Below are 18,920 nucleotides of genomic sequence, written 5' to 3'. Positions count from 1 at the left end.
GTAACTGCACCCTAACACAACCGGTGGGTTTTCCTGCAATGACTTTTCCACAGCCCAAGGTATAATTGCACTCCCACAAGGCCTTGACTATGGGAATAACACAGGATTGACACGAAAAGTGAGTCTGATTGTTAGGCAAGGGATAAATTTGGGGAGATGAGATGGGAGAAAGAAAGGTAGTCTCTTTGACATAAACCTGTAGAGTTAAATCTGAAGACCTGAAAGCTCAAAATACCATGGCATCTGCAGGGCGGGGACAGAGCTATGTGGAATAGAAAAGTGAGAGGACCTCCTTACCGAATTAAAAATATAAAAAGACTTAATCATGCTAATTCACATGGTGCAAATTCCAAAGGGCTAAATAGATAAACTCATAAGGGAAACTGCAAACCTATGTTACTGTGCTTCACAATATAATTTCTTTATCAGCACTGAACACCACAAAGATTTCCTCCAGATTAGCTTTCATGTCTAAAACCACTAAATCTGTGTCCATTAAAGTCATTTCGATATAGTTATAATCTTGTTTTACTTGTCAAGTTAAATTGACTTTGCACAAACTTCCTTGCCATTGGGTATGTAGAGTTCACTTATTAAAATGTATTTTCAACTTTGGATCTGTGGCTTTGCACATTGACAAATATAAATCAAAAGAGTATCCCTAAAAAAAAAACGTAGTTGACACCTAAAATGAGAACTAAAGGGACAATTCTGAAAAATCTGTAAACACAGTGACCTAAGGAAAGTGGCATCAATTGTTTTAAGAGAAACATTAAAACTGATAAAATATATTAAAAAGCTCATTTTTGCTTCTTTAATCTTTTTGTGTACAAGCTTCTGCTCTAATTAAAATCTTCATGTCGCTCAACTAATCCATTGCTACAAAGTGATAACAAACTTAAACCACAGGGCTGTTTTTTTGAAGAAATCTGTTCTCAGAGATAATTTGGTTTAAAGATCTTAATCAGTTGTAGCTCTTAACTGATTATAAACCCAAGATCTTTCTATCACATCCTAATCATTATTTATTTATTGATTGTCCTAATGCAAGACTCCAAGCACTGCTTAATCACTTAGGCCAAGATAAGAACAGTATTTCAGACATAGTTTTAATTGGATTAAGGGCACTGTCAAACTTGGCCTTTCATAACTAGATACTTAATTTCTCAGCCCTACTGCTAATGCCATAAAAAGTCTGCTTTTTTTCTTAAAGATAAACTCCCGCTAGTGCTTGTTCTTGCAGGGGATTGTGGATGGACTGCAGTCCTGCAGGTTTGAGCAAGCAGATGGAAATCAGGGATATGTCCCACTAGGGCCTTGAAGGACCCAGGCAAAACTATCTGGCATACTAAGCAGGGCAAAAATATTATATATATAAAATATACTCCTGTGGAGAGTGTTAATGACTGGCAAGATGACAAGATGCAGAAAGGTCTGAACACCTGCTTTGATTAAGAGTGGTATGTTAATGGAAGTAAAGTGAATGCTGGCATGTGCCTCAGTAGAGGAAGATGGCACATCCTGTGAAATAATTCTGATCAAATGAAAGCTAAATGCCAAATGTAAGATGCCTAAATTTAACTGGCTAAATGCAGCTGGATCTCTGTCTCTGTTCTGCACAACGAGCTGTCCTCAACACATCAGGAGAGCAGGTCACACTTACTTGCGCGGGGTCAGTTTCTAATATTAAACAATGAAATTAAATACTTGGGGCAGGTCTATTTGAGGGCAACAGAGAAGTCAGAGTAGAGGCAATAAACCTTATTCCGCATTGCCCATAACCTGATACCGTTCACACAACTCAGTGGGTGAAGGTGATAATTTAGCAGTTGCCTATTCACTATTTTTTAAATAACCTTCCTATTTCTTTCATTGTTTCTTCACATACAACCAAGAATTTCCACATACCAATCAAATTATATTTTCAATGCAACACTTTTCATATCTTAGGGACATTTTTCTATAAAACTACTGAGTAATTACAAATTCTCTGAAATTTTCTCTATGAGTCAGCACCAGTGCTGGAGCAGGACTCATACAGAGAAGAATTACCTGTTTTTTCTTTTCATTCTTATTTATTCATTTCTAAATGCCTGTTTTTCAGAAATTGGAGTTGCTTCTAATGGTCTGCATTGAATCATTCATCCCATTTTCTTTTTGCATTTATTATTTCTCCAGAGCTATGAAAAGTGCAGCCCTGAAATGCCTTAAGATGTCTGAAAGTTTAAGGAAATCAAGTTCAATCACTTTTTGTAAATTGAAAAATTACAAAAATGGCATCAAGACCAGAAATTTCATTAGTAAAAAGCACCAAGTAAAGCACTCAATTCTCCAAAATTTTTATCAGTTCAAATGTCCTTTTACGCTACTCTCCTTGGGGAAATCTTAAAAATAATTTTTATTATTGGCCAGTGAAAGCAGCCACCAGACTCCCTGAGCATACAGTCTTTTCCCTGAACCATGACCAAATACAACACAGAGGTGAAAGGAGAGGAAATCTGGGGGGCTCCAGACAGACCCTGGTTGTGCAGCTTAGTGTGGCTGGTGGCAAGAGGTGAACGGGCACAAGGTGCAGAACCTGAGTTAAGACACAGCCCCAGGGAGCTGGGGCAAACTCAGGAATTTAATCCATGTCTCTCAAATCCTGGCTCAACATCCTCTCTCTGTAATAATAGATCAGCACAGCTAATGGCCACAAAATGGTCAAAAATAATCAGTTTTGCAGAGGTTGAAAAATTCACCACTTCTAAATCACAGCCATGGCAGGTGCAATTATAATAAAACTTCCTCATGTTCAGTGAGGGGAGGTTTTTTTTAAAAAGGTTTGTTGGGGGTATTTTAAGGTCTTTTTTTAAAGATTTTTTTCTCTTTATGAATTTTAAGGTAGATGTGGAGTCCAGCACAGAGCTGCCTGGGCCACAGAGACACATGCTGTAAGAGGATATTTGCTCGTGGTTTACATGGTAATACTCTTCCCTCTTACATGTGGTACAGGATGACATATGGATTAACCCATGGCTGGATACCTCTGCACAGATCAAAAGAGGTTTGGAGTGTCTGGGTTTCATTTTCCTAATGCAATTTTCCACCATTTGGCTGCACAAATCTCCAGCCCCTGGGTGCCTGCACGCTCCTCTGCTCCCACCCGGGAATATCTCTCCAATATTTGGCCATCATGCAGCGTGTTCACTTGCTTGTCCATCATCTCTGGCAAAGTCACACTTCCTAATGTTAACTGCCTGACAGGCTTTCCCCTCCATTCTTTCATAGACCTGTCTTCGCATAGAACTGCCAATGATCCCATGTCTCTGTGTGCACTGCAAGATGGGCACAAGCCGCCGCACCCGCCATCTACACAACTGCTGGAAAAATTAATGCAGTGGGCAAGCAACAAAAATGTATTACCTTTTAATGATTCCTTCGCTGTTCTGTACAATTCCATAGCTGAATCTTACAACGTTATTAAAAATCTACAGAAATCTGTAGAGATTTTATTTTTTGTTAAATTCTATAGGACTTTTCCCATAGGGATATTTGGCTGAGAGCCCTGGAGAATCACAGCAGGCAAAAATCAGTGTTAAGTTTTTCTTTTTACCACCTACCACTGACCAAAACTACTCCATCCACATGCCACCATGGCCAAAGAAAGATTTAGGAAGCCCTGCAGCAGTGTGCAGCGCAGCACCCCCAAACAAAATTTTAGAAGATGACTCCATGCAGCTCTGGTGGCTTTGTATGAGCCCTGCCACTCACGGAGAGGTTTAACCACACATCCATGAAAACTACAGCTGGGTGCTCACACCACACCTGACCAGGCGGTGGGCAGTAAAATGCCCTGCCTGGCTGGGAGCTGGAGACCCAGGGCTCAGGGCAGCCCCAACCTCCCTCCCAGAGAGCGACTCGAAGCAGGTCAGTTCGTAATCTCTGCTAACTCTGCAGTTTACATAATTCCACAGCAAAAAGTGTATTTATCAACACCAATTCTTGATTGCAGACATGGCCACAGTGAGTGCCACACTGTGCCAGGCTCCAGTACACCTGCATGGTGCTGCTGGATGGGCTCCTGCCTGAAATCTGCTGCCTGCACTAGCAAGCAGAGCCATCAGACCCCCAAAGTGGTCAGTGCTGCAGACTCTCCAGCAGAGCAGCAGCCTCAAATTGCAAGCAATTGAACACTCGGGGTCTCAGTACAGGTACCTGAAGCATCACGTAAATAAACAATGGGTGAGAAGGAGGGAAGAATGGCCTAATAATTTTCTATTGTGTAATTACAGTAAAAATAGCTAATCATGAATAAAGTTATTGCTTCATTGTTGTATCCATGGCAACAGAAATGGAGAGCGACTGTTAGACCATCTGCAAATGAAGGTGGCTTTCTTCTCCATCACATAAAGGGCTTCAGCCTGCCTGAATGCTTCGGCAGGTGGGCGAGGAAAGGCTCAGTCTCTGTGCTGGGTGGTCTCTGCGCTGGGGCGAGTGGCCCCACCAGCACTGAACCTCACACCCACCCTCAGCAAGATCTATATAAGCCCATTACCCTTTCCAAGCACCCGAGGCTGCTCCCTTGGGCCTTTTCTGAAGGCCCATGCAGGGAAACACAGGGAAACGCATGGCATGAGGAGGTGGCGGCTTACCCCCAGCCTTTCCAGCCAGCCCTTCACCTCCCAACAAGCTCCCAGGCTGCCAACACCAGCACGGGCAAACATGCTCGGCTTCTCCTGGCCTTTCCTTGCCCAGCCATCTCCAAGGAAAAGGTTAATGACGGTGATTAAGGAGAACAGGCAATCCGTGTGTCTGTTCATCTATCTCTCCTGCTGCTGATGCTGAGACACAAGACCTGTTTTTGCTGAAAACATTTTTGCATCATACTGTGTTAAAAACAGAAACTAGTCATACCTCACAACATCTAATGCAATGTAAATAATATGAGTTTCTTAAAATTATTTCCTCTCTATTGTGGAGTTTTCTTGTGTATTTACCAGTCCTGCACTACAGCTGTTCACACACAAATTCAACTTCTGACCTTGTAGCAGTCTGGAAAGGAAAAACCTGTTGCTCTGATTGTACAGACTTCTAATGTAGCTCTTCCATGCTACGGCAAACTCTTCACCATAGATTTGGTCTTGGATGCTTGGTTTGATGAGGAAGCTCTTCTCCTGTCATCAGGCATGGTCACTGGCAAAGCTACAGGGTGGTCCACAAGTATCAAACTAGGCAAGATTCCTGTGCTTATACAGAAATAGTGACAAATGCTGACAGAAATGGCCAAAAATGGAGCATAAAAAATAGCATTGCAATCTTCCACTGTAAACCACCAGACTTCAAATGTCTGGTTTCAGACCCGAAGTATGAGAATAGGTTTTTTGGCACCTGCTTATACTATTTAAGGCATTATGTTCTCCAAACTACTTTTGATTAAAATGGCTTTTATGGAGAGATTAGTTGACTGAAATAACTTTAGCTTTCCCATCATTGCTAATACTGATACTGTATTATTCCATCTCAAAATCACAATTAACTTCTTGCACAACATCCAGAAGAAGTGAGATAGGAATACCCGTTACTGTGTTGGATGAGCTCGGACAAAAGAAGTACGTTGTAACTCTTCAGCATCAGGGTCTAGAGAGGTATGACAGAAAGTAGTGTGAGAAATGTCCTCTAGTGCCCATAAGGGCTCAGTGATGGCCACCTACTTTACACATATATCCTGTTCCAGTCTTCATTATTCTGAACTAAACATGTCACACTGCTCTGCTCCTCTGGATGGCTTTTCTCCACAAGTTTTTTTCTGCATTTCTAGTAAACAGACACACCTGGAAGTTGTGTGAGGCTTTAACTATTGCTTCTGCTTACACTTTAAATTACAGTCTTTGTGCAAGACATACGGTATGTACAGCAGAGATGGAAATTTCTTGGAGCAGAGACCACACAGACCACTTCACACCCAGCTTAAGTGGTGGATCCCCCTTGAGATCAGTTGAGTAGAGACAAAGGAGTTCATACCAGTCCAGGATCTGTCCTCTCTTTCTTCTCATTCTCTTATTGATACTTCAGGCTTACTAAATTTGGTATCTGAATGCTTCAAAAGCAACTAAAATAATGATGACATTTGAGCCAACATTCGCCGGTATCAGTGCTAACACCCCACCTAACAGAAACATAGTGGAAATTTGGCTTAACTGGATCAGCCACAAACTGTTAGCTTTCCAGCGATTAAAAAATGTGAATACTGTCTTTCTCTAACTGTATATGGATTAGTTCACACTTTTTTTCTTCGTCTTTTCTGTGCTTAAACTCAGAATTGAGCTTGATATGCTTTGGGGGCAGTGCAAATGGGAAAGTTCATTTTATTCAAGTGTTATCCAGTGACTTCTCAGGCTGGTGGCTGCAGTGTCGCACCCCAGATGCTCAAGAAGTGCCACCAAGCATCTCTGTATAGAAAAGGATGACCAAAATAACAGCGGTTCTGAAGTGCAGCTACACAAATGACTAAAATACAGGCATGTGTTGGTCTGTGCTCCACCTCTCACCCTGAGCACAGGGCAGCTGTGCTGGGGAGCAGGATGAGAAGTACAAAGTGACTCCATAAAATAGATTAAATAAACATGGAGTCTCCAGCCTGAAAAAGTCATGATTGAGGGCAGCTGCACCAGGATCCTAGAAAGCCAAATGTAGAAATAGGAAATAAGGAGTGCTTGTTTATTTTTTGTAAAGCAGAATTGAGATGACAGTCTAAGAAACAGGAAGGTAGGGGTTTCAAGCAAACTCCAGCTGAACCCATAGGCATTGGGTGCTCAAGGGTAACACCAGGTGATACTGCTGGGTATCATCTGTATCCTTCTTCACAGTGAGCGGTACTATACCCATCTTGTGTAGTTTCTCCTTGATGTAACAGGCATTTATGAAGTCCTGCCCAAGCCATCATTCCAGTAGATACAGTCTCGGAGAGCGAGCACCTCCCAGTGCACCAGTTCTTAGCGGGGTAAGAATTCACCACAAAAGGAGCCGACACATTCTCTAAAGTGACAGTGTGACAAGGTGGTAATTTGTAAGCTAGGAAAGAAACAAGTGCAGTTCATTAGATCTTGTCAACTAATTAACAACCACCTAATCAGAACTGGCTGTAACAAATGACTTGAAAAAATGGTCTGATGATTTATGTCAGGATCATTCCAACTTGCTGGAGAGTGTTTTTCTCCTGCACACAATAAACACCAAGAAGAAAGCAAAAACTTGTGAAACAAAAAGCTTTGTTTTACCCTAGCCGTAGTCCCTTCCCTTCCTTTCCCTCCACTACATTCATAAAACTTTTATTCAATTAGTAGCAGGAGGAAATAAAATTTATATTTTCCCAATTGTTGTTATTTGGCTCATGTGAAGGCAGGGTACTTGAGTTCTCGGTCACAAATCAGCAAAAATTAAACGATAAATGACCAGTGGAAGTGGACCAACACTTCTCCCTGTGTAGTAACAGGTTTCAGTGCATGAGTTAGGTGTTAACTGAAGTCAGTTGCTGAACGGGACAGTTTGCACTCTGAGCTAGAAAGGGTGGTGCATTGCTGATAATCTGTAAGTTACTTATTGACACTAGTACTTCCTCTGTGAAACTTTATACATATCACTGCACACAGGTGAGTAGCAGATCAGTGTTAGTATCTCCATTTCAACCCCATTGAGTGTGTTGAAGTTACATGTCCGTGTTGATGAGCCCATCAATATTGTCTGGAAAACAGTAACGACCACACCTTTACAGAAGCATACTTTAAATTCCCAGTTGGAAAATATCCCTTCTTTCAAGTTCTATTGCCCGATCTAATTTTTATTCTACATGTGGATTTAAATCCAAGAGATTAGCACTGGGTTACAAATTCCAAACGTCATGCCCAGGCAATGAACTGCCACAAGTATCGTATCCCAGTCACATCTGTGTTTGCTTGCATGTACTCATCTCCTGCTTATAATTAATTGTTGGTCATGAAATTCCTCCTTGTGAAATGGATACCGTATTTGATTATAACCATCAGTTTTCATTTCATATTAATGTTCCTTTAAGTACAGTGAATTCCACTGCATTTTTAATATAAAATCATATAATAGAAAAATCTTATAATGTGTATGTACTGGTGACATAGCATCAGAGGCACATAAAGTTCTTGCAACTTTATGTATGAAGTAACAGCTTTTCTAATAAAAGTGCTGGCAAAAAACCCCAAACCAAACCAAACCAAAAACAACAACAACAAAACAAAACAACAACGACAACAAAAATAAACAACAAACCTTTGTAACATAATAGTATCATGAGCATTGTGAAAACTGTGAACACTGAGCCGGTGGAAAAATAAAAAAACTTTACTATATTTTTCAGGTCAGAAGAAGGGTGGGTGAATAGTTATAGCTCCTTATAAGAAGTTAACTATATACAGAAAAGGGTGTCATTTTTGGAGAAGAATAAGTGCACAAAGTAGGACATAATTTGTGTGTACACAATATTTTTCAAATAAATACTCTTCATTTTTTCTGTTTGCAGGTTGTTGTTTGCTGGTTTGGTTTGTTTGTTTATTTCTTTTGTTGTGATTTCTTTGTTGTTTTGTTTTGTTTTTCCCAAGGGAGGGATTCAACTGAGATGCAATTTCCAGTGGATAGCATTTCTATGCAGATTTTTATTAATTACAAGAAACTAAGGGGAAAAAATTCTCTTTAAGGAGTATTTTTCCTACGTGAAACCCATGCAAAATGACCAAAGAGAACAAGTCTCATTTTTTATGTTGTAGTTCAACTAGCTTTCTGGAGCATGGCTTTCATAGGCAGCAAAGAACCATTCTGTAAAGAGCAGCCTTTCAGCTGCTGTCCTGACACCTGGAAATGTGAATTCTTTTTTTTTTTTTTTACCCTGTATGCTACATGCACCCTAGAGAATAACCCATTCCATGCCCGGAACATGGTCTAGGTCGGAGGTTGAGTGTCATGTCTGGGCTTGCACCCACACAGCTGAACTCCGCCAGCCCCAGCACCCCTGCTGCCCATTGGGATGGATCCTGCTCACCTGCATCCCATGCCCAGGTGCTGTGTGGCAGAGCCCGAGCTGCCCCGGGGCTGTGCCAGATATGTGCCAGCAATCCCACAGGATGGACACTGCCCCATATCCTCATCGTCTTTAGTTTACTGGAATGGACATAACTTGTGTGGCCCAGAGGGTGCTTAGTTTTTTACAGCAGCTGCTCATCTGAAGGTTTGCAAAGAGATCTCACTGTCACACTTCACACTGATGCCAGGAGTTAATCCATCATGTACTGTTTGCAATTTATCTAAATCACTGGTGTAACAGGAAGAGGCATGGATGGAAGCAAAAGAGAAGGACTGCTGGTTAATGTCTGCTCCAAAAATATTTGCCTCTGGATTCCAAGGACATCTGCATGACAAATCTCCTGTTTTCCTCCATGCCTTTCAAGTTTATCAACGTGCCTGCACTGTCTCTAAAACCCTTTGCAAAACCTGTCACCGTGTTGCTTTCATCTAGTGTTTCTGCAGCCTCTGCCTCTTTTCAGCCCTGAGGAGAAGGACTTGAGGGTGCTGGTTGATAAGAAGCTCAGTATAACTTGGCAACATGCGCTTGCAGCCCAGAAAGCCAACTGTATCCTGGGCTGCATCAAACGAGGCAGGTCAAGGGAGGTGATTCTCCCTCTCTACTCCGCCCTTGTGAGATTCTACCTGCAGTACTGTGCCCAGCTCTGGGGCCCCCAACAGGAAGGGGGAAGGACATGGACCTGTTGGAGCAGGTCCAGAGCAAGGCCACAAAAATGATCCGAGGGCTGGAGAACTTCTCCTGTGAAGACAGGCTGAGAGAGTTGGGGTTGTTCAGCCAGGAGAAGAGAAGGCTAAGGGGGCCTTATAGTGGTTTTCTAGTACCTAAAGGGGGTCTACAAGAAAGTTGGAGAGGGACTTTTTACAAGGGCATGTGATAGGACAAGGGGTAATGGCTTTAACCTGAAAGAGGGTATACATATTTTTAATAGATACAAGGAAGAAATTCTTCACCATGAGTGTGGCGAGGCACTGGAACAGTGGTGGTAGATGTCCCACCCCTGGAAGAGTTCAAGGCCAGGTTGGATGGGGCTTTGAGAAACCTGGTCTAGTGGAAGGTGTCTCTGCCCATGGCAAGGAGGTTGGAACCAGATGATCTTTAAGGTCCCTTCCAACCCAAACCATTCTATGATTCTGTGATTCCACTGCCATCTTCTCATGCATCTTTAGTTTTACTGATTGTCTCCTTTGACAGCTCTTCTTTTCCTCTGCTGAAACCAGCCACATCCATGTTAGCAAATTGAACATTGTTAGGTAGGAAGGTCATCTTGATAGAAGGGTTCCAGGTGCAGTTTTGGACAGGCCATCTACCACCACCCCAAGCAATTCCTAGGAAGATGTCAGGGGTCAGCACAGTGAGATGTGCAGGAGTTACTTCCAGCAGGTGATTTCAGTGCAGCTTCTGTTTCAGTGCAGTCTCTATTTTGAAGCAGAAGCGACCATGACATTACTGACATGGCCAGGCCATGCTGTGCTATTGCGCTCTCATGCTCCAAAACTGGCTCTCCTCCTCTCCAGACACAGAGCAATGTCAGCATTGCACACAAAGCGGGTCCTGGCACCATTTAGCTTCTCAGATACGAGCTAACAAGCAGAGGTAGCAAATGTGATTGCAGTGTAATGGTAGTTATGGCATTTAATTCCTTGCAGCAAAATTTTAGGGCTTCAGTTATTGCCAATCTACTCTCCTAATGTGCTTATTCACTATTTGGACACACTGACAGAAGCCCTCTATCCCATTACAGTGGAGGGAAAGGTTTTCTTATCAACATTGGAAACTGGAAACATGGAGGAACAGCCTGAATATGTGACCACGTTTGGTGGAAACGGGTGATGCCCTGAGTACAACAAGAGCTGCCAGGGAGGAGAGCATCACCAGGACAGCGGCTGCACCGGGCAGCAATGGGTCCCGCTCCGTGTCCTGTCCAGTCATAGCTGCGCTGGTAGAAATGCCTGACGCCCGCCCCCCCAAAAGCTCTCGGCACACACCGGGGAACCATTCTGTCATCCAGCTCCAGCAAAGTACGTATTACGGACAACACACAAGGGAAATTACTGGGTTTTGCCTACAGAAATTATGGTGGCAGAAATGAACAGTTTCCCACTATTGTCAAATATTTCCTTTGACATATTTTGATTTTTCTTTCAAAACAACAACAAAATGAATAAATATTTGCCCAGAAGCAGTTTCTGAAATTTCCTCCTATGTGTTTTCGTTAATGAATGGTTGTTTTTATCCCCATTTTCCCCAAACAAAATAAAACATATTGCTAAAGAAAAAAAATGTGTTAATAGGGATGTCCTGTTTACTACAACAGTGAAGGGCAGTGAGACAGTATGGTTGGACTTGATGATCCTGAGGGTCTCTTCCAACGGAAATGGTTCTATGATTCTATGGGATGCAGGACAGCTATGCATGCACAGCCTTGTGATAGGATTGCATGAGGCTTAATCTTGTTTTTTGAAGCTGAATCCTTTCCCGTACAGTGTAAGTGAGCTGGCAAGTGAGAAGAAGGGAAATCCTCCTGTTAGCCACTGTGGTGCTGGGAGGATTAATAGTCCCAGGCAGTTTGGAGGCAGTTTGCGAATCACCCACCATTTTTACACAGTATGGCTCTGCCAAGCCATGTTTGCAAGCATAGTTCATTTTCAGGGGCTATTTTTTTAAACCAGTTCCAAATTTTTCCAGTTGAAGCCTTTCCTGCCTAGGTTTGCTGGGGTTCAAAGCCGTTCCTCCCAGCATGGCACTGGCAGAGATAACTGGGCGTGATAGGAAGCAAAACTGCTGATGGTTTCAGAGACATGGAGTCACGATTGTAGATGAAATGAGTTATTTTAGAGACGGCAACAATAAGGCAATACAGAATCTGGCAATTCACACATATATCTAATGCTATAGCATCTGATTGAGCTGAGAGGGTCAGAAAGACATGCGGTTTTTACATGAGATATTTTTATGTCTTTAGTGGACTGCCTCCAAAAAGAGACCCATTTGGGGCTGGGGGGAAGTGTAATGGTGGGGTTGCTTTTAAAGAGAACCCACATACCATCTTAGTGCAATAAAACTGCATTACTAACTCCTAAAAGATATATGCTACTGAATATATTTTAAAAATATTTCCAGATTTCCATAAAACAGTTAGCAACATCATGATCTGAATAAATATTAAGTTTCTGGGAATGTTTGTGTTAAGGTACAATTTTTTTCTTTTGTTCAAGTTGTAAGAGTAACTATCCCTGCCCACAAAAACATTATAGTTGTAGCTGAACAAATGACTGCAATGCATAATTTATGTTGTATATTTATTTCCATTTGTGAATCATCTAGCTATAATTTTTGCTGTTTACTCTTTGCAAGTGTTTTAGCATTTTTAAGTTATTACATTTCACCTTGTTGATAAATAAGCAGCTGCTCATGGCAAGATGTGGATATGTATTCAGTGAGCAGGCACCCAAGTCACCCGGTATCAGTTTTGCTACCAGACTTGAAAATCTTGCTTTCAGTAGAGCCTGAGCCTAAATAAATAATGGGTTTGGTATCCTCAACATGGCCCAGTTTGAGAGAATGAGGTGTGACAAGTTTGGGATGTTTTAAAGTCTTTCGCTTTCCCAGTTACTTGATGTGTTTTTGAGCACAGTAGAGAGACCAGATTGACAATTCAGAGGCAGCAAAGTATTCAGCTCACAGTAAAGGAGATGCAGTAGACCCCAAGATACAGATTTCAGTTTTGCAAAACAGCAGTGGCCTGTCTCTCGCCAGATCACTCTGGTGTTACCGTGCCATCACCTTTACCCTGAATACCGTGGATGAGACCAGGACCCATCGGGTGCTGTATAGACACAAGGCTTGCAAGCCAATGGCTGTGAACTTTGAGGAGCTTACAGCTAAACCAAAAGGAAAAAAAAAAAAGAGCCGCAGCAGGATAAAGAAATTCAGCCACAGACATGGGTGAGCTAGAAGCAGCAGTAAATAGAATCCAGCCTGCCTTCATGGACCATGCCATGTTGCCTTTTGCCTTTCAGGGACTAAAAGCAGTAAGTTGTGCCGCATCCATTTATTTTTTATGGTAGAAAGGCTGTAAATAACCCATCTGGAATCAATGATATTGGTAGGACAGTAACATACCTCACCACCACTACCACCTATAGAAACATGTACATCTCAAGAGTCATGTCAGGATTATCACATCCACACGATTTCTGTGACTGCCTTCAGACATGTTTTATCAGTTCCTCTCCTTGGCCACTCATTCTGGCTGGTTTTGACCTTGAACTAAACCTTAGGTCACAGTCACTACTTGAAATAAACAAAAAATGTATTTGGCATGACTGTCAAGGTGGAGTTTCTCAGAAAATGTGGGATCTTTGCAAACTCTTCTCTAACAAAAATAGGAGGGGTCTAGGTTTCAAATACTGCTTCCAAACCTCCAGCTAGCCACAGACAGACTTAATGCTGTAATGTTGCAACTATTCAGACATCCCAGAGCCACAAAATAAGGTATTGTATTGCCTGAGAGCACAGGACTGAGCGACATGCAGCCCCAGGGAATGTGGCTCTGTTCGTAGAACAGCTCTTACTGCAACGAGCTGCGGGGGTGTTTTCACCTCTTGTTTTCCCCTTCAGTTCTTTTCCTCTGCCAATGCTTGTTCCATGTCCTCAGTCTTTCCTGGGGGTCAGAGACCACATGCTGAACAGTTTGCCAAGGTCTCCACTGGGACTCTCTCTTTATAATCTTCTTTTTGCTCTTTCAGACCCTGGGAATCATTCCAGACCCAAGGGAACCATCAACCTGACACCGAGGATTCTCGCTCTAATCACAGCTTCAGAAAATAAGCCTTTTCTAATACTCTTCTGTACCTAAATGATAAAGCTCAGTAAATCCTTTGCCAGTCTTACACACCCATCAGCAGTATTTGTGCTATTTTTCTCTAAACTCCCTGCTGAGCCTTTTGTTTCTGTACTTGCTGCTATCTCAGGTGCACCTCTTCCCCACCAGCAATGGCTGTACCCGGAGAAGGACCCTTCTCCCACCACACCCCCCACATCTGCCGTGGGACACAGAGAAGATGCCACGAGCAAACTGCTCCAGCCCCATGGTCAGATGCTGCCTCAGGAGACATTCAAAGAGAAACATGAGATGCTCCCCCAGCTCTTTTTGGCAGCTTAGAAGCTGAAAGCTTGCTGCAGCCACCAGCCACCAGCTTCTGCTGGGACCTTATTGGCAACCTGGAGCTTAGAAACCTTATTATGTCTATAGATGCTTATACAGAAAAGCATGAATGTACACGTTTTCATATCACAAGGAATCCCTGTCCTAACAAACATAACCTCATCCAGAGACACAACTGTTCTGTTCTGGCACGGCTGCTAAGTGTACTGCCACCAGTAAAGATGGGGAGGTGTTTGAGACCCTCTGAGGGAAGGCATAGTACCTCCAGAATCATAACTTCAAAGCTGCTACTGCAGGAGGCAGCCACTGGAGCTCTTCTTTCCAGAGACACCATGCCAGGAGGGCAGTTACCTGCCATACTGTGCATGGAGGAACATCTCCAGCATTTGATGTCTTCCAGAGTATGCTGCAGGTTTAAAGAAATAGCATCAGATTTTACCAGTGTCTAGATTATTTGAAACATGTTTAACAGTCTCCAGATTATTTGAAACATAAGTCATGTTGCATCTGTTGTCTCTGTCCAGTAAATTACGATGGACATTGTAAAACCAGCCTGATTCCACAGGACCCCAGTGAAGCTATACCAGTGAAATCCCAAACTACCTATTAATTAGTTCAACTACAGTTTGACTTTCTGCAGCCTCTGTATAACATGCCTCTTCACACTTTCATAAAGACACTAACATTTTATCTAAAGGTCCAAGGCACAATTTCAACTATCGCCAGCTATCCAATATTTAAAAATAATCATTTAAAATATGCTGATGAATAGTATTGTACACATCAATTATTGTTTTTTAAAAAACCTCCATTCAGCCTCAGCAGTCACAGTAGAAGAATTGGTGCTCATTATCAAGAAAATTAAACAGGAATGTACTCTCTAACGTTGATCATAATTGTACTAGTTCTAGAAAGTGACAAGTCTCCTGTGAGCCTGTACTGGTGGAGGACACTATTAATTATCACAGTGGAAGGAGGAATGATTTGGCTTTGCCATAAAAACAAACCTCAGCACTTGTTAACTCAGGAAATGAAAAAGTACCAAAATGTGTTAATTTGTCGTATTGAAATGAACCTGGAAGGTCAGAAGAGTGTTTTGATATTTAGGAAATGAGAAAATTTAGCTTATTTGTGAGATTAGATTGGTCTGACACTGAGGACATTGATATTAATATAAACTTCTGCAGCACAAAAGAAATGTGTTAGAAACTACCTTGAATGATCCAATTGCTTTACAGAATCATTTATTATTGTTATTTGCATGCTAAGGGCACGTGGAAACTTTTTTTAAAGGTTTCTGCATTAATTTAATATTTCACATTTAGGTTTGGTCTTCTGTGGGTCACAAAACACAAAAAATAATGGGAGCCAGGAACATTTTGTGGGTGTTTTTGAGCAGCCAAACCTGTTCCAGCATGTTTCTGGTAGGCTGTGAAAAGTTAACATCCCAATTCCCTTTTCTAGGCAATGCAATATAAGGGATAAGAAGAGAAAAATAACAGGAGAAACACTTACAATATGCCCAATCCTCCTCTCAGATTTCTATCTTGATTACAGTACTTAAGGAGTTCCCTGAGGAAGAAGTTGCAGGGACTCAAGGTCTCATTAGTCTGGCAGGAAAAGATGCAGGGAAAGATCTGAGATAAAGGAAAGGCTGGAGGGTGCAGCTGAAAGGACACAGGTGTAGCAAGTCCGGTGCTGCCCAGAAATGCTGCCTTCACCCCAGAGGTGCAGGACACCTGCAATAGCCCAGTGTCAGCAGGGCACAATGAGCACTGGACACAGGCAGCCCATTCACAAGTAGATGAAAAACCAGAGGGGGAATGGAATGGAATGGAATGGAATGGAATGGAATGGAATAGGATAGGATAGGATAGGATAGGATAGGATAGGATAGAATAGAATAGAATAGAATAGAATAGAATAGAATAGAATAGAATAGAATAGAATAGAATAAAAAATTTCAGTTGGAAGAGACCTACAATGATCATCTAGTCCAACTGCTCGACCAATTCAGGGCTGACCAAACATTAAAGTGTATTGTTAAGGGCATTGTCCAAATGCCTGTTAAACACTGACAGGCTCAGGGCATCGACCAGCTCTGTAGGAAGCCTGTTCCAGTGTTTGACTGCCCACACAGTAAAGAAATATTTCCTTTTGTCAAGTCTGAACCTCCCTTGATGCATCTTTGAATCATTCCCACATGTCCAGTCACTGGGCACCAGGGAGAAGAGCTCAGCACCTCCCTCTCCACGTCAGCTCCTCAGGAAGCTGTAGAGAGCAATAGAGGTCACCCCTCAGCCTCCTTTTTTCCAAACTAGACAAACCCAGAGTTCTCAGCTGCTCCTCATAGGACATGACTTCTAGCCCTTTGACCAGCTTTGTTGCCCTTTGTGAATAGCCAAAACTAACTGAGCAGAGAAAAGCTTAATGGCCCTGGAGGGAGTCCTGGAATATTGTTTTATTTATATTAGAAAATAATCCTTGCTGCAGCCATGGATTTTGCAGGCTGTCCTGCACAAATCAGAGTAGAATCATAGAATGTGCTGAGCTGGAAGGGACACACAAGGATCAAGTACTTGAGCCATCAGAGCCAGACTGCTGCCAAGCTGCCCCAGCAAGCAAGCTGTCAGCCACAGTTTGAGCACACACCAGTAAACTGAGCTACTTGTACAACACAGGGCAGCACACAGCAAGTTTTGTTCAGAAGTGCTAGTCTTCCATGTACCCAGAACCATCCATGAAAAATAAACCCAGGAAAAACAAGAAAATGAAAAAGCAAATTACCAGCTGACAGCAGAAATTAAACTTCTGAAAGCAACATTCCTTCTGTCCTGTCATCCTTTGAAATTACTCTGAAGACTACAAAATAAACAAAATAAGCAATACAATTTGCATTGTACCTCTCCACATGCTGAACTTCAGGAAGGAAGATCTCTGCTCATCCAGCTGTGGTTTAATACAATTTGGTCCCATGATCTTTTGGGTTTATATTTTCTCTGCCTACTACACAACTGACAATAAAGTGGGGGTTTGAAGGCTGAACTTTTATTTAACACCCCTTGGAAGCCCTGGTGATTAAGGTGGTTTGGCAAGGTCACAAATTCTACAATGCTGAATCAGGACAAACAAGGGAAAATACACTTGGGACTTTCACCCAACTTCTGCTGCTGTCCCTGGCAGCATTTGGGAGTTGTTCGGTTAGGAGACAAGTATTTTTAACAAAACTTTCCTTTATTTCTGCAAGTTTCAAGGGATTCCCACATGGCATAATTCACAATGATAATGAGATAAAACTGTTTCAGGAGATTCCTGTGTAGGATGGTGGCCAGTTGTGTAGAACATATGATTAAACGTATATTCTGGTTTGATACATAATGATTTTTAGTTTAAAACTGGCTTAATTCACGTATTGCTCAGAAAATTATTTACAGGTCTATTTAGAGAGACTGTCATGGATAGAAAATTGTGTGGAATATATAATAGAGCAAGGGCTGAAGAAGAGTAGATGTCAGAGAAAGGCTTGGACTCACAAAACACAGTATCTCCAAAATGAAAAAAGAAACTTTGACATGATGCAAGAAAAGCTTGTATAGGTAACCGAATCACCTCTGCAGCCAAACAATTCACATTAATTTGATCTCTGGTTCATTTGGTGGCTCCAAAAAGCAACAATGTGCTGAAACCCCTGGATTTTCAAACAAGCAAAACTAAATTTGTGTAATGCTCCATAGCTTTTGGAAAGATGACTCCATAAAAGATAATGCAAGAGGAATTCTAACTCAGGTAAAATGGAACTAGCCCCATTGCAGAATGGAGTGCTCAGTAGTCTGTGGATAGATAATACAGGTACACCAAGCTGAATCAAAATTGTGTTGGTTTGTTAACTTTAACTGCACCTACGTGCCTAATAAAAATTTAGTGCTTCTTTAATTTGGAGAAACACTCTAAGCTCTTCATCTCATTAATTTGCACTTACTTTAAACTGCGTGACTTACTTTCCATAACGAAAAGAGTCTTACAAGGTGGAAGTCTGTAAATATTTGAACTCCCAGCATCAAGTCAAGACACAGAATCAATAAACAGTTGTCTTTTAACCTGATATTGATGTTCTGTGAAATGTAACTCGTTCCCATATGGCTGGTCCAGAGTGATAGGCCTGGTAAAATTTAAAATATTCCTACAATAATGAGTCATCACAGATGCTATAATAACATCCAAGATTATTGTTTGATGGCTGGCAGCAGAGACATGGCCAAACTGCCAGGGAGATTCCTCTGAGAGTTTATTAAAGCTGCAATGTAAAAAAAAAAAAAAAAAAAAAAAGTGAAAGTCTGGCTCTAGAGATACAGTTTTACAGTAGTACTGATGCAGAACCAGACTAGCTAGGAAGGAGAACTGGAGAGAAATCTCAGTACACCTCTATACACTGGTGGGTATTTCACACAGGAATCTCAAGGTCAAGGCAGGTCTTTAAAAATCTTTTAAAAATATTTTGGTCATGTGGCTATGAATCTGCACTGAGCAAAAATCCTCAGTCACTCACATTATTGTGACCTGAATGATAAAATATAACTGAGGTTACAGCTGCGCAGCCGGAGCCTGGCTATCACATGAGGTCTGTGAGCACTCAAGCCTCCCAGTGAGGGCTCATGTGAACAGCCT

The sequence above is a fragment of the Caloenas nicobarica genome, chromosome 3 (genome assembly GCF_036013445.1).
Source record: "Caloenas nicobarica isolate bCalNic1 chromosome 3, bCalNic1.hap1, whole genome shotgun sequence".
NCBI lineage: Eukaryota > Metazoa > Chordata > Aves > Columbiformes > Columbidae > Caloenas > Caloenas nicobarica.
The sequence above is the reverse complement of the archived record's forward strand: the minus strand, read 5'-3'. Positions refer to the sequence as shown.